This window comes from Thalassophryne amazonica, chromosome 13 (genome assembly GCF_902500255.1).
Source record: "Thalassophryne amazonica chromosome 13, fThaAma1.1, whole genome shotgun sequence".
Lineage (NCBI taxonomy): Eukaryota > Metazoa > Chordata > Actinopteri > Batrachoidiformes > Batrachoididae > Thalassophryne > Thalassophryne amazonica.
The window spans coordinates 14,437,310-14,454,828 of NC_047115.1; the positions used below are offsets into that span (position 1 = coordinate 14,437,310).

At 41.1% G+C, this 17,519-nt stretch overlaps 1 protein-coding gene across 1 annotated transcript in view; it reads right to left on the minus strand.

Annotated features, from left to right (window-relative positions):
- Positions 1 to 12,020, minus strand: part of b3gnt2b (UDP-GlcNAc:betaGal beta-1,3-N-acetylglucosaminyltransferase 2b) — a 46,327-nt gene extending 34,307 nt beyond the window's left edge. The window contains 1 exon segment of the mRNA XM_034184711.1: positions 11,784 to 12,020. The gene's annotated coding sequence lies outside the window, so the exon portion shown is untranslated.
- Positions 12,021 to 17,519: the final 5,499 nt, after the last annotated feature.

Sequence of the window (17,519 nt, forward strand, 5' to 3'; positions counted from 1 at the left end):
TAGATGATGGAATCCCTAAATTCCTTGCAATTGAATGTTGAGAAACATTGTTCTTAAACTGTTGGACTATTTTTTCATGCAGTTGTTCACAAAGTGGTGATCCTCACCCCATCTATGCTTGTGAACGGCTGAACCTTTTGGGGATGCTCCTTTTCTACCCAATCATGACACTCACAATTAGTGTCTTCAGTTCCCAAACACTTAGAGTGTTAGAAGGAAAGGTGATGTAACAGTGGTAAATATACCACTGTCCCAACGTTTTTGAAACTTGTTGCAGGCATCTGTTTTAAAATGAGCAAATATTTGCACAAAAACAATAAAGTTTATCAGTTTGAACATTAAATATCTTGTCTTTGCAGTGTATTCAATTGAATATAGGTTGAAGAGGATTTGCAAATCAATGTATTCCATTACATTTCACACAACGTCCCAACTTCATTGGAATTGGGGCTGCAGTAAGAAAGAAGAAAAGGACTTCAACCAATTGGCTGGACAAAGGGACCGAGCTGGAAAGGATGTGTAGCAGGTTAGGGTGATAAAGGATATCAATGGTAATGTGCTGACAGGTGAAGACAGTGTGTTGAGAAGGTTGAGAGAACATTTTAAGGAGCTGATAAATGAAGAAAATGAGAGAAAAGGCTGGATGATGTGGAGAGAGTAAATCAGAAGTGCAAGGGATTAGTAAAGATGAGGTGAGGGCAGCTATGAAGAGGATGAAGGGTGAAAAGGCAGCTGGCCCAGGTAACATTCCAGTGGAGGCATGGAAATGTCTAGTAGAGATGGCAGTGGAGTTTCTAACCAGATTGCTTAATAAAATCTTGGAAATTGAGAAGATGCCTGAGGAGTCAAGATGAAGTGTGCTGGTTCCTATTTTTAAGAACAAGGGTGACGTGAAGAGCTGCATTAACTACAGAGGCATTAAGGTGATCATCCACAGCATAAAGCTATAGGAAAGAGTAGCAGAATCTAGGCTTAGAAAACAGGTGAAGATCTGTAAGCAGTAATATGGTTTCATGCTGAGAAAAAGCACTACTGATGCAATGTTTGCTGTGAGAGTACTGATGGAGAAGTACAGAAAAGGCCAGAAGGAGTTACATTGTGTTTGTGGATTTAGAGAAAGCTTATGTCAGAGTGCCAAGAGCAGAGTTGTGGTTTTGTATGAGGAAGTATGGAGTGGCAGAGAAGTATGTGAGGGTAGTGCAGGATATGTACAAGGACAGTGTGACAGTGGTGAGATGCGCAGTAGGAATGACAGATTAATTCAAGGTGGAGGTGGGATTACACCAAGGATCAGCTCTGACTCCGTTCTTGTTCGCAATGGTGATGACAGGTTAACTGTTGAGATCAGATGATGATGAAATGGATCAGTCTCCATGGACTATGATGTTTGCAGATGACATTGATCTGTAGTGAAAGTAGAGAGCAGGTTGAGTATAGCTTGGAAATGTGGAGATATCCTCTGGAGAGTAGGAGAATGAAAGTCAGTAGGAGCAAGACTGAATACATGTGTGTGAATGAGAGGGAGACCAGTGGAATATTGCAGTTACAGGTTTAAATACTTGGGGTCAACTGTCCAAAGTAAGAGAGTGTGGTAGGGAGGTAAAGAAGAGAGCGCAGGCAGGGTGGAGAAAGGTGGCAGGAGGGATTTGTGACTTAAGAACATGTAAGAGTGAAGGGGAAAAGTTTACAAGATTAGCTATGTTGTATGGTTTAGAGATGGTGGCACTAACAAAAAGACAGTAGCCAGAGCTGGAGGCAGCAGAGCTGAAGATGTTGCGATTCTCTTTGGGAGTGATGAGGATGGACAGGATTAGGAATGATCATATCAGAGGGCCAGCTCAGGTGGGAAGGTTTGGAGACAAAGGCAGAGAAGAGAGACTGAGATGGTTTGGACATAGGCAGAGGAGGGACCCAGGGTACATAGAGAGAAGGCTGCTGAGGATGGAGCCTGATCAGAGTGTCTCAAATGCATTTCTCATGTCATGAACGTACTGCGATTAGCCTATCCTACCCATAATGCACCTGGACACAGCATGTTCACACTAAAACCTTAAAAATTAGCGCATTACTTTAAAACTAAAACATATCTGATATTTTCACTTCATAAAACTTCAGATGTGACGTTAATTTAAATAAGTTGTCCGAAATAGTTTGGTTCAAATTTGAACCATAAGTTAAAAATGTATGCCTCTGGATGACTTGGGTGATATTGCCCGTGTATCAGTATGGGATTAAAAGAAATTAGTTTTTTTGTGTGTGATCAGTTCTCCTTTGCCTGCAGAGGATAGAGCAGCTTCTTCTAGAAGCAGCTCTCCTCTGTTTGCAGAGGGTAGAACTACACATCTGCTACAAAACATTTAACATGTAGGAGCTCAACTGATTTTAAATTTTCTAAGTGTTTGTAGCTGTTCAGCTTTGTTTACCACGTTAACGGTCTAAAAATTATCGGAAGATAATTAGTCCGATAATGATTTTCAAAGTTATCTGAAAAGATAATGAAAATGTTATCTTCGATAATTATTGATTATCGTAACTGTGCCCACCACTGTTAGAGTTGTGGGGAAAGGTGGTGGCCAAGCAGTTATTCATTTATAGACAAGGTTGGGTAGGATTACTTTGAAATGTAATCCAAAAATAATCAGATTACAAGTAATCCAAACATATGTACATACATACATGTAATCCATATGTATTCTTTCAAAGTAATCTTACCCAACCCTGTTTATAGAATACTTTATAAGGTGCATATAATACCTGTTGTGTTTATAGATAAGCTCACCATCAGTTTGCCAATGTCAGAAAATCTGACTAATAACAGGCTAAATAAGGTCAGTCTGAGGGTTTAAGGTTGAGAACATTTATGGCTCCTGCAGGAACAACGTCTCTGTTGACATGAACAATAGCAAAATGGTTAGAGTTTAAATAGTTCATTAACCAACTAGCACAGACTAGATGTGATGTCCCCATAATTAGCAAGCATATGTTCCTTTAAAAGAACCCCTGGGACCCATGGTGTCCCAGAATAGTTCTGCTGAAATTACTGACCTTGAAATAGAATGAAATGGGAACACAGCCCAGAACCAATGAAGGACCAGATCTTTAAATGATAATTGGTGCATGTGCATTGTGCACATTATTCAATGAACTTAGTTTTTAACAAAAGCAATGCACAGGCTTGTACACGTACAGAACGTGCACTGACCATAGCCATTCACCAATTCATTTAATTATGTTTAGGGCAAATTACAGTGGAACATTTCCAAACTCTTGCACTGAACAGTTGGTGACAGAAAGAGGCTCAGTTTTACACAGCACATTGTTTTCCTTTTGATTCTGATTCCTGAACAAAGTTTCGAAACATGGGTACTGCAAAAGGTTCAAAAAGCTATGGGAAAAAGTGTTTATAATTTGCTATCAGAAATGAGCAATAGCCCAAAAAAAAAAAAAAAAAAAAAATGCATCTTGGCTTAGTGGTTAGCACTGTTGTCTCACAGCAAGAAGGTCATAGGATCACTTCCCCTGGGGTCTTTCTGTGTGGAGTTTGCATGTTCTTCCCGTGTTTGTGTGAGTTCCCTCCGGGCGCTCCGGCTTCCTCCCACGTCCAAAGACATGCACGTTAGGCAAATTGGAAACTATAAAACAGACTGTAGGTGTGTATGCGGGTGTGAATGTGTTTGTCTGTCTATATGTGGCCCTGCAATACACTGGCGCACTGTCCAGGCTGCACCGCACCTCACTCCCTATGACTGCTGAGATAGGCTCAACCCTCCCATGACCCTTATTTGGGGTAAGCGGTTGAAAATGAGTGAGTGAATTTGGCTGTATTTGTTGGGTGATGTTGCAATGGGTGCCACATCCAGCAGGTGGCAGACATGTCTTTGGCCCTGATCCTTAACCTGGGGGCTGCCAATGATCATTTGGGGGGGGGGGGGGGGGGGGGGGGGGGGGGGGTCGGCGCAAGGTTTTGTCTGCTTGAACATTGTCATTATTAGAAGGGCATGTTAAGTAATACTAAAGGCAATTTGAAAATCGGGTGTATATACATACATATATTCAAACAAGTGCCTGCAATTGGGGCTGCTCTGTTGGCCACAAGCACAACAAAACACAGGATGTGTTTTTTGAAGTCTTTTTTTAAAATTAACATTTCAATATGGAAGACTGACGCACTGAAACCACAAGTCGTGTATTCAGGAATGCTTCTGCTCGACTCCATGCAATAAATGACTTTATAATATCTTAGCCAATAGGAATTGATGAGCAATTCTTTGCAAAACAGTTCCATATTTATATTTTTATCTTCTTATAATCAGGTCCACAAATATTTGGGCAGTGACAGTTTTTGTGTGTGTGTAACTTTGCCTCAGTACACCAGCAATGCACAGGCTGACATAAAATTAGTTGGTGTATGCGGCCACCTGGGATTACAAGTCAAATGAAAACATGTCTTTTAATGACGTTCAGCTCACTTGCAGGCAGGTTACTGAAAATTAATTTTAAACATATTACTTAAAGGCTAATAGATATGTTTAAGAAACAATTGTTTTCTAAAACAGAAGACTAACTGAAGAACTCAACTGTGAAAAGATGCAGGGTTTGTTTACCACACACACCTGCATGACTGGGGCTATGTAGGAAAATTTGAAGATGGGAGAACTACAGTGTCCGTAAAACAGACGCAGCCCTGATCAGGCCCTCAATCTCACACTCCATCTTATCCCCACTCATGAATAAGACCCCGAGATTTATTCCAATCAGTCCTGTAGGCAAGAGAGAGTGAAGGCACCTCGACATGTTATGCATTTAACCCCTGCACTGCTGCACAATTCGTCGTGCCAATGCGACCCGCTGTGTTATGCTAGAAGCTGCGCTTTGTGCCGCTGGATGTTGCGTTATATACGAGGGCTGTCAATAAAGTATAGGTCCTTTTTATTTTTTTCAAAAACTATATGGATTTCATTCATATGTTTTTACGTCAGACATGCTTGAACCCTCGTGCGCATGCGTGAGTTTTTCCACGCCTGTCGGTGACGTCATTCGCCTGTGAGCACTCCTTGTGGGAGGAGTCGTCGAGCCCCTCGTCGGAATTCCTTTGTCTGAGAAGTTGCTGAGAGACTGGCGCTTTGTTTGATCAAAATTTTTTCTAAAACGGTGAGACACATCGAAGTGGACATGGTTTGAAAAATTAAGCTGGTTTTCGGTGAAAATTTTAACGGCTGATGAGAGATTTTGAGGTGATACTGTCGCTTTAAGGACTTCCCACGGTACGAGACGTCGCGCAGCGCTCTCAGCCGTTAAAATTTTCACCGAAAACCAGCTTAATTTTTCGAACCGTGTCCACTTCGATGTGTCTCACAGGTTTAGAAAAAATTTTGATCAAACAAAGCGCCAGTCTCTCAGCAACTTCTCAGACAAAGGAATTCCGACGAAGGGCTGGACGACTCCTCCCACAAGGAGTGCTCAAAGGCGAATGACGTCACCGACAGGCGTGGAAAAACTCACGCATGCGCACGAGGGTTCAAGCATGTCTGACGTAAAAACATATGAATGAAATCCATATAGTTTTTGAAAAAAATAAAAAGGACCTATACTTTGACAGACCTCGTAAAATCATTATTTCATAGTGGATTAATCATTTGTCTCAGAGTTTGGCTGATGAAGCCACCTGTAATCACTCTGGAATCACAGAGGAATTTCCCATAGCTGCAGCTGTTTTCATGCGCTTCATAACGTGGAGAATGCATTTGGAATCATCTCAAAAGGCAATTATTTGTAAATTTATATTGTAATGGCTTTGTAAAACAGTTGCATTTTCATTCCTTATGAGTATCTGTAAAAATATGTTTATGACAGATTTAACATCTTATCATATCATTCAAATGAGATGCTGCCTGCACGCTTTTCATAACAATGTTTTAATAACTCCTTCCTCTTTCCTGCTGATGTGCCCTCAGCTGGTCACAGCACAAAAATAAATGAATAAATGTGTATTTTATTAACAACCAAAAATACCCTAGAAGACTTAATCACAAGGTGTACTGAAAGTCTCACCTATTTTTATTTATTTAAACAGATTTGACCTGTGAGAGGCAGGTGCTTCCAAAAGTTAACAGAACATTGCCTTAGCTGTAAGGTTACTAATGCACATTTCATGACGATCAAAGTGCCCCAGAAATAGAACCCAAAGCCCATACCTGCCCATTACTGTGAAAAGAAAAAAAAAAAAAATCAATGTTAAAGAGAGACAACTGCCTAATGTCAACTGTAGACAACTGTCCAGCTACAGGATGCTGAGTCACTGGTTCTGCTTTATGGTTGTACTCCATCTGAATCTTAAAATCTGAATAGGTGATGTCATAACAAGGAAACTGAATACTCCAAATGAGTAGCTGTCTGTAAAAGCAGAAGCTCCAGACATCCTGTTCCCTAAAATCTCTCTTCCTCACATCCTCATTGGCCTGACAGACGATGATTTAGCCAGTGTGTGCCGACTTACGAGAAATTTGGCGAATATGTTTGCTACACCTAATAACTTAAGCAATAAAAATGTATTTTTCTATTTAGGGATCGGTAAAAAATAAGATATTTGTGACTTCAAAAATAACAATAATTACACAATATTCTTCAAAAATATGTTTGCAAAAGTATTAATACCACTAAGGACTATTTGTCCACGGAAAGGCAGAAGTAACGCCACAAGGTTCTCCTGAAACACAACCAGAAGCTTTGTGGAGTGGGGGGCATGTGTGCAAACAACTCGGATGACAAGAAGAGAAAGGAAGTGTGAGCACAAAATAAAATTCAAATTTCAAATTTGAACCTCAACTGTACATGCCAATAACTGCTGGTAATCTCATTCACATAAAATCTTTGGAAGATTGCCTTGTATCAGTAAGAAGTTGGATGTCTAGTAACTTCCTACTTTTAAATTCTGATAAGACTGAAGTTATGGCATCAATTTGATCAGCTAGCACTTAGCTTAGGTTCATATGTTATACATCATACGGATAAAGTGAGGAACCTTGAAGTAATTTTTGATCCTACGTTGTCCTTTGATCTCCACATTAGAGACATTACTAGGACTGCTTTCTTCCATTTGTGAAATATAGCGAAGATTCGTCCCATCCTGTCTATGGCTGATGCTGAGACTTTGATCCATGCATTTGTCTCTTCTAGATTGGACTATTGTAATGCTCTATTTTATGGCTTACCGCAGTCCAGGATTAGGGGTCTTCAACTGGTTCAAAATGCTGCTGCCAGACTTTTGACACAAAGCAGAAAGTTTGAGCACAAGTAGGGCTGGGTATCAAACTTCGGTTCTTTTGTGGCACCAACCGAAATGCTTCAGCAGTACAGAGTATGAAAACATGCCTTGTCTTTCGGTGCCAAGTTGCGGTACCCAGAGGTTAATCATGTGCAAGAAGCGCGGTCCGCAGCTGTCCTCTCAGCATTCAAGTCCACCTATGGACGTTACAGAACACGAGCAGCCTGATTCAAAATCTCCACCACCGGACTCCGCTTCAACTGCAACTTAATATGTGCATCGCTTTGAAGCAATGAAGCACTGCTCAGACCCTTTGCTTTGAGTGGTTCATTGCGTCACTGTTTTTCAGAAGTGGCAAATCCTCTTCTTAACCCCTCTCTAAGCCATTAAAATAAGTCAATCGTGAGGCACTTTTGTGCGGATTAAAGTCACTAAGTGGGACTCCTGTCTTGTTGCGAGAAAGAAATAAGAATCGTCCTCCGTTCCATTCACACAGCTCCATACGCTGCGCGGGTCTCTGCCGAGTCAAGTTAGAAAGATAGAGTCTGATCGGAATTAATAACCTCAAAGCAAATCAGCACTTAAATCAAATAACACCTCTTTCCAAATGTAATACAAACAATAAACTGCAAATCGATCAAAACTTTTTTTCTCCCAAAATGAGATGCCCTGCGCTGACGTGCAACAGCTGGCTGAGCTCAGGTCTGAGATATGGAGTGACATTCATGCCAAAATATCTGACAGGAAATGCTTTTGACAAAAACTACAGAGTGTTTCAAGTGTTTTTTTTTTGCACTGAAAATTATTTGTTGTGTATTTTTCTGTAAGAAAACTTCTTGGAGTGGAAAATTACTAAAGCTGAAAAATAAAACTCAAGATTTGTACTCTGTGTAATGTAATTTTCTTTTTGTTAGAATTGATCTTATAAAATTGGTATAAAAAAAAAAAGCATCGTTCGGGAACGGGTACCGAAGTGAAGGTATTAGTATTAGTACCGGTATCGAAAATTTTTGATTGATACCCAGCCCTAAGCACGAGCGAGTTTCCCACAGCAAGCATGAGCAGTGTCTGTCAGAAACGTCATTTCTGGATCCACCATAATTCTGGAAAACAACTAAGACCATTTTCCTCACCACAAGTGTAGCTCATCTACATCAAGTAATTATCTTGCGAAGTACATTCCAAGACTGGCAGTGTCTGCATGGTGTTTGTTTTTTGCCCAAACTTCAGTCGGTAATCTGTGTTGCAGTGACTGTGCATGTGAGACCACGATGGCAAATCTGGCTTTGCTGCAGTGTTGCCAGATACAGGCGATGATTTCCAGCCCCAAAGCTGTTCAAAAACTGCCTTAAGCCAACAATATTTTGTTTCAAATTAGTGTTAAAATGTATTTATAAAATAACTACATAATTTTAAATAAAAAAGCTAAAGTGATACCAAACCATCAATTTTTGTTTGTCTGCCCAAACTTATTTTTACCCACAAAATAAAATTAAAACCACCAAACCTGACAACACTGCCATGCTGCAAAAGAGGGTTCTGCACGCACCTTTGATCTAGTAAATTTGTGGAATGTGCAAAGTAATTTAAATACTTGATAATAAAAGCTTCTACACTGTTAAAACAATAATGATTCAATCTTTGTCTCATCAAACCAGAGAATTTTGTTTCACATGGTCAGAGTCCTTTTGGTCCAAATCATGTCCAGTTAAATTAATTTGCCTCAGGTGGACTCCAATTAAGCTGTAGAAACATCTCTACTATGATCAGTGGAATCAGGATAAACCTAATCAGGATAAACCTGTAACATAAAATGTGGAAAAAGTGAAGTGCTGTGAATACTGTTCAGATGCACTGTATATTTTAGCAGCCAACACCAGCTATCAGGCTGGCTCCATCAATCAATAACAGAACAATAGCCCAAGGTCTCCAGCAACAAGAATTGCCCAGAACACGTGGTAGAGGTTTGCACCTGTAATGTACCCACAACTTATGTGCAATCAGAATTTCCAGAACAGGTGGTTTGTGATAGGTCCAGTTCTGAACCTGTAGCAACAGCCAGTAATTAGCAGTTTAATCATCAAAATAATAGCCAGAGTAGAGTGGGGAGGTGGTGGTTTGGTGGTGTGCATTCAGCATAGCAGACAGTAATGTCGTTCCAGAAATTTCCCCCCAAGAAACCACGTTTAAAGCACAAAACATCCTCACACTAAGAATGTGGTCAAAGTGAAATCAACGGAGGTTTGGTTTTTCCCCGATAGAAAGCCCTTGGAACCAGTAAGGGGTTCCAACTGGCATTCCTTCTCATCAAAGCAGGGAGAATGAGGTGATGAGAATGGCCAAAGAGGGAGTGCTATGTTTTGATCCTGTGATGCTGATACCATTTACGGGGTTTCACAATTAACTGATCCAAATCAAAAATTTATTTTAAAGTCACATATACACTACAGTCAGTATCAATTTAAGGTTTTTTTTTGCCTCCTCCTCCTGCATTATCAAGCTCCTGTAAAGTTTCCAACAAAGTTCTCACAAGACTGGTCATGGAACGTTTAACTTTGCAAAAAACAAAATTGTGTCTGATAGTGGTAGGTGGTATAAGGAAATAAATATACCTGTTTGAACTTTATTCTCAGGTCACAATTTATTCCTGTCACACCAGTTCAGAACAGCAAAGTGAACCACTGGCTTCTTCTATGCTGAACTTTCTACTACTGTATATTGTGCTGCCCCCAGTGGTGAACAAAAGATAAGCAGAGACAGCATCTACATGCTACAGTATAGCAGTAAAAACCTAAGCAAGATCCTGTGTTTTCTGAAACATGCATTTGAAAGAAAGCAATGCCACTGAGAAGGTATTGTATGCAAGCCATGAATTGTAAGTATGGCAACCACTCCATTTTAAACAAACATCACATTTCATACCCAAGGGGTGTCGGGGGGATCGATTCACGTCCAAATCTCGATTCTTATTTATTACGATTCAGAATCGATCTAAAATGTCCAAGAATCGATTTTTAAAAAGCATGTTTTTAAAACATTTTCTTGCTTATTCACTGCGTGTACTGTTTGTCAGGCAACGGCCTCCGTACTACAGCTTCCCTGTGAGGGTGGGGTGGGGTCCGGCGTGCTTCAAACATGTGTGAGCTGCAGCTTAGCATGGCAGACGAAGAGCTAATTCAGCCAGCACCATCTTTGCTGAAGGTAAATGTTTGGGCGCATTTTGGATTTTTATTATTTGCTGCGTAAGAAGGAGCTTGACATGACTTATGCAGTGTGCAAAATCTGCAAAATGACAGTCAAGTACTTCAGAAACACTTCAAATCCGCAAGCCCACATTCTACGTCATCACCCGGAGCTAAGAGAGGGGAACAGCGGTATCTGCCGACTACTGACCAGCACTTCGCTAAACTGCCAGCCAACTCCGAATGAGCAAAGCAGACAAGTAAATTTACATCTAGAATCACTTGATTAACTTTGTAAAGCTGCATTTTCTTAAACATAAGCATTTTTTAAGTAATATAACTTTTTCAGAGCTCTTTGAATCGAAAATCGATTCTGAATCGAATCGTTACCCCAAGAATCGAAATCGAATTGAATCGTGAGTTGTTGTACGATTCACATCCCTACTAACCCTAATGCTAACCATAAATTCTGAGCTTGAATTTTGTCAATTGCCTCCTACTACACAGCTTGGAAACAGTGATATCCCTGTTTATCTTGCAATATTCACAATGCTTTGGTGTTGGGTGCTCTACGAAGTGGCGAAATACAGTAACAGTACCTTATCAATAGCCATTTCATAAGAAGTACTGTCCCTGAACTGTAGGTGTTGTGCTTCCTTTTATATGGGAGACATGAAAATTCATAAGGTATCTTATATATTATAATCCAATTCTAAGGTGTAACTATGCCAGTATACAAAGGAATATCTAAATACCTAAAAAGGAAGAGTAAAATATGGGAGACATGCACACCCTTAAGCGCTAGTGCATCTGACAGCACTAAATTTTCTTGCACCTAAAAAACCCAGGATAGTTGCTTTGTTCATTTCCAGTTTTCATCAAATAATCAAAAACAAATAAAAAAGATTCATCACAAACGAAGCAAACAAAGGCAAGAAGAGCACTGATCACTAACAATAATTTTATATTAAGAGTTGCCCCTCCAACGCCCCCAAAACGGGATTTCATCGTTTAAACGAAATCCAAGCAATTTCAGTTGCTTAGACTGACATTAAAAGCTAGTCACATATGAAATATAGTGTTTTAACCACTAGAAAACATACTCTAAGATGTTCGTTGAAATCCATACTCGCACGATTTAGAGGTGAAAAGTAAAAATTTGACTGAATAGAGCAGCCAAACAACTGGCAATTATTTTTCTGCCGGTCGCTTCGTCCATCCAGCTCTACTACAGTCCGTGTGAGTCCTTCCTGACTCTAAAACCTGCTTAAAAATGAGAGCAGAAGTGAACAAGTTCAAGGTGAGAGTTAGCCACCGTTCAGTCTTCGTTAGCTTACTTTTCCAGCTGTTAGCTCGACAGTCGCCCGTCAGCGCCGCTCTTCTTACACCAAACTTCTCCGGGGCTCACTTGTCGGCGTCCGTCGTCACCCCGACTTCACTCGGCGGAACACCTGGACAAACCTTTACTTCGTTCGGGCTCCTAAACGGTGACTTCCGAGTGGGAGTCGCTCCTGTTTGACCTCGATAAGGAGCTCACAGATAATAGCAGGTTAAAACATCGACTGAACTCCTCGACGGTGACGAAACTGCTTTTGTTTCGGGGAGGAGCCACGGTGCTCGCGCTCCCACGCCCACTCCCTCGCGCCCCGCCCCGCCCACTACAAGCAGACACGGTCTGGCCCAAAAGTATTTGGACATCGATGAAGTCGAAAACAGATCACAATGCATACACCCTGTGTGCTCAAAACACACACACCTTCTGTGTGACATCATTATGAAGTCATTCATCCAAATCCATCACAAATATTTTGCTGATCAGTATATGCTTTAGATCATCTGTTTACACTCAACACTAGGGTGTTGAGCTCTTAAGAAAACTGTGTTTTTCTAACCATGTTTTCCTTGACCTCTGCCCTTTTTACAAAGATGTCCAAAATCTAGGCACCTCAAGATATCCTCCTGACTACCAGGAAGCTATCTACCCAAGAAATAGGGCAGCACAGTCTCGTTTGAACCTTGCATGATAGTGCAGGATTTGACCACCAGTGCAAGGAATGTAATTTTCTCAAAAATAAAACTTTAATGGTGAAAGGTTTGGGTTGTTTTAAGATTTGCAGAGAAGTAACTTTATATTTAAAAATTGACTGACAAATGCAGCCTACTCCCATTGTCTGATTATTATCTTGTTCCTGTCATGTTTTGCTTTTCTGATAATCCTTTCTCCCTCATGCACCCCCAAAACCTCTTGACTTCCAATGGTAAACCTTCTACAGATCCATAAAATGCATGCCTTTCTGTTGTTGTAGGTGCTTCTCCATCAGATTTCTTGATGCAAACAGTAGAAAACCAAAGCTGCTGCTCTTCTGTGGTTTCTTCTTCGATCATCTCACTACAAACATTTCCCAGATCTTCAACACTTATTTTCTATTTACACTCAAATCACTGACTCAGATTTATAACCTACTTGCGATACTCTTATCCATTTTTTTCCACACATTTTAGGTATTTTGCAAAAGACTTCCATGCACAGAAACATTCCCAACCATTTATTTTTTGCAACAAAGGTCTTCTATTGCACTTTCAATGCAAATGTTGCATAGAAATTTCTGGCAGCCAGATGGCTGATGCAGTGTTGAAGATGTAGGTAGTAAGTGTTTAATTAATGCTCGTGCTAGTGAGTGAGTGAAGGATGTGGGAGTTTCAAATGGCAGGGGGGCATTCTCCAGGTCACCTGTCCTCATGATGTCCTCGACAGTGACGAAGCTGCTTTTGTTTCTGGGAGGAGCCACGGTGCTCGCTCTCCAACGCCCACTCCCTCGCGCCCCGCCCCGCCCACTACAAGCAGACACCGTCTGTCCCAAAAGTATTTGGACATTGATGAAGTCGAAAATTGGTAGGACAAAGAGTGTCTGCAGCCTCTTTAGGCTTCAGACCCAGAGCTGATCACCCTGTGGAAGCAATGGGCATCAGATGTGTGTTTCACCCTATATGTATTGGACACATCTCTAAAATAACCATCTTTCTGCCACAACCAAATGAAACATGGGTGTCCCCCTTGGCCTTCTCAGCCACTGGGGTCCTCAACACTTAAGCACCTGTGACATTTTTGCCATGCACCACATAGCCAAAATGTACCTGTTTGAACTTTATTCTCAGGCCACAATTTATTTCTGTCACACCAGTTCAGAACAGCAACAATTGTCTGATTTTTAGTATATAGAACGTTTAATAATTAAAAAATATCAACATCTTTAGAGAAAAAGATGCTGTCCATCAATTTTCTATCATTTTATCTGTTGCCAGGTTGCAGTGGGTAATCCAGACTTTCCTGTATTTCAGCCTCCTGTTTCAGATCTTCCTTCCATTCCTAGGCCAGATGGGATAAGTAATCTCTGCAGCATGTCCAGGTATGTGGATTACATAGAAGGTTTCCTGAGGGAATTGTCCAGTGTGTTCATATATATGTATTTCTCAGTACAGACAGTTTATCAAAAATGAACATAATTTTCTTGGGCAGTTTATATATACGAGGGCTGTCAATAAAGTATAGGTCCTTTTTATTTTTTTCAAAAACTATATGGATTTCATTCATATGTTTTTACGTCAGACATGCTTGAACCCTCGTGCGTTTTTCCACGCCTGTCGGTGACGTCATTCGCCTGTGAGCACATCCTTGTGGGAGGAGAAGTTGCTGAGAGACTGGCGCTTTGTTTGATCAAAAAAAAGTGGACACGGTTTGAAAAATTAAGTTGGTTTTCGGTGAAAATTTTAACGGCTGATGAGAGATTTTGAGGTGATACTGTCGCTTTAAGGACTTCCCACGGAGCAAGACGTCGCGCAGCGGTCCCAGGCGCCGTCGTCAGCCTGTTTCAAGCTGAAACCTCCACATTTTAGGCTCTATTGATCCAGGACGTCGTGAGAGAACAGAGAAGTTTCAGAAGAAGTCGGTTTCAGCATTTTATCCGGATATTCCACTGTTAAAGGAGATTTTTTTAATGAAAGACGTGCGGACGGGTCCGCGCGTCGGGACGCAGCTGGCGCGGTGCGGCAGCACAGGAAAAACACCTCCGTGTTGATAACCATTTGTAAAATCCAGGCGGCTTTTGATGGCTTTCAGTGGAGTGAGTATATGAGAAATTGTTTAACAGCTGGACATGTTCCAACTTGTCCTTAAGGCTTCCAACGGAGGTGTTTTTCCTGTGGCGGAGCGTCGCGGCGGCTGCGAGCCGACGCTGCAATCCGCCCGCACGTCTTTCATTACACACAGGCGAATGACGTCACCGACAGGCGTGGAGAAACTCACGCATGCGCATGAGTGTTCAAGCATGTCTGACATAAAAACATATGAATGAAATCCATATAGTTTTTGAAAAAAATAAAAAGGAAATATACTTTATTGACAGACCTCGTACTTTTTAAAATCCGTATTCCAGATTAATGTTTTCTGTACCTTAGGGAAACTAGAGTTTTTTTTTTTTGTCTCAGTACAGACAGCTTGTTCCTTATTGTAGTTAACAATACTAACAAACAGGGTTGATGACCACAAAGCAGGAGGTGTGAAGGGCTGACAGACTGCCAGGACTCAGGTGTCTCTTCCGCTCTGGCTCCAAGAGTCTCAGTTGCAGTCAAGCATTAACCCAAGGTGTCAGTTGGAGCCACTGTCGCCACCCAGCTGATTGCCTATTCCATTAGTCAGTGTGGGGAAATACTGTTCCTGACAGTGATCTCAAACTGACTGACTGATTAAAAAGTATCAAACGCCGTTGTTCGCGTTGTCTCCATCATCACGCGAATTCTCCGGGAGCGCTCCCAGAATTATTCGACATGTTGAATAATTTTTTCGACGATTCCCGGTAAAGCCGGAACTAAGCCATGCCCCCTAGTGCCGGCGTTAACAACGGCGTTTGATCCTTAAGACAACCAAAAACTCTTCCGGGACGCTTCCGGGAGCTCTTACCGTCTATGTGTAATCGGTGTGTAACTTTGCAAAAACAATGTCGGACTCTGTAGTTTTCTCTGCGCCCCTCCCCAATCGGACCGGGAGTGACATGTTTAGCCACATGTTCTCCCTGAATTGCTGGCTGTCTGAGTGGTGTCCACAAAATGAGGTGGGCTTCATAGATAATTGGCAAAGCTTCTCGGGAAAACCTGGTCTTGTTAGGAGAGACGGCATCCATCCCACTTTGGATGGAGCAGCTCTCATTTCTAGAAATCTGGCCAATTTTCTTAAATCCTCCAAACCGTGACTATCCAGGGTTGGGACCAGGAAGCAGAGTTGTAGTCTTACACACCTCTCTGCAGCTTCTCTCCCCCTGCCATCCCCTCATTACCCCATCCCCGTAGAGACGGTGCCTGCTCCCAGACCACCAATAACCAGCAAAAATCTATTTAAGCATAAAAATTCTAAAAGAAAAAATAATATAGCACCTTCAACTGCACCACAGACTAAAACAGTTAAATGTGGTCTATTAAACATTAGATCTCTCTCTTCTAAGTCCCTGTTAGTAAATGATATAACTGATCAACATACTGATTTATTCTGCCTTACAGAAACCTGGTTACAGCAGGATGAATATGTTAGTTTAAATGAGTCAACACCCCCGAGTCACACTAACTGCCAGAACGCTCGTAGCACGGGCCGAGGCAGAGGATTAGCAGCAATCTTCCACTCCAGCTTATTAATTAATCAAAAACCCAGACAGAGCTTTAATTCATTTGAAAGCTTCACTCTTAGTCTTGTCCATCCAAATTGGAAGTCCCAAAAACCAGTTTTATTTGTTGTTATCTATCGTCCACCTGGTCGTTACTGTGAGTTTCTCTGTGAATTTTCGGACCTTTTGTCTGACTTAGTGCTTAGCTCAGATAAGATAATTATAGTGGGCGATTTTAACATCCACACAGATGCTGAGAATGACAGCCTCAACACTGCATTTAATCTATTGTTAGACTCGACTGGCTTTGCTCAAAATGTAAATGAGTCCACCCACCACTTTAATCATATCTTAGATCTTGTTCTGACTTATGGTATGGAAATTGAAGACTTAACAGTATTCCCTGAAAACCCCCTTCTGTCTGATCATTTCTTAATAACATTTATATTTACTCTGATGGACGACCCAGCAGTGGGGAATAAGTTTCATTACAGTAGAAGTCTTTCAGAAAGCGCTGTAACTAGGTTTAAGGATATGATTCCTTCTTTATGTTCTCTAATGCCATATACCAACACAGGGCAGAGTAGCTACCTAAACTCTGTGAGTGAGATAGATTATCTCATCAATAGTTTTATATCCTCATTGAGGACAACTTTGGATGCTGTAGCTCCTCTGAAAAAGAGAGCCTTAAATCAGAAGTGCCTGACTCCATGGTATAGCTCACAAACTCGCAGCTTAAAGCAGATAACCAGTAAGTTGGAGAGGAAATGGCGTCTCACTAATTTAGACGATCTTCACTTAGCCTGGAAAAGAGTCTGTTGCTCTATAAAAAAAAGCCCTCCGTAAAGCTAGGACATCTTACTACTCATCACTAATTGAAGAAAATAAGAACAACCCCAGGTTTCTTTTCAGCACTGTAGCCAGGCTGACAAAGAGTCAGAGCTCTATTGAGCCGAGTATTCCTTTAACTTTAACTAGTAATGACTTCATGACTTTCTTTGCTAATAACATTTTAACTATTAGAGAAAAAATTACTCATAACCATCCCAAAGACATATCGTTCTCTTTGGCTGCTTTCAGTGATGCCGGTATTTGGTTAGACTCTTTCTCGCCAATTGTTCTGTCTGAGTTATTTTCATTAGTTACTTCCTCCAAACCATCAACATGTCTATTAGACCCCATTCCTACCAGGCTGCTCAAGGAAGCCCTACCATTAATTAATGCTTCGAACTTAAATATGATCAATCTATCTTTATTAGTTGGCTATGTACCACAGGCTTTTAAGGTGGCAGTAATTAAACCATTACTTAAAAAGACATCACTTGACCCAGCTATCTTAGCTAATTATAAGCCAATCTCCAACCTTCCTTTTCTCTCAAAAATTCTTCAAAGGGTAGTTGTAAAACAGCTAACTGATCATCT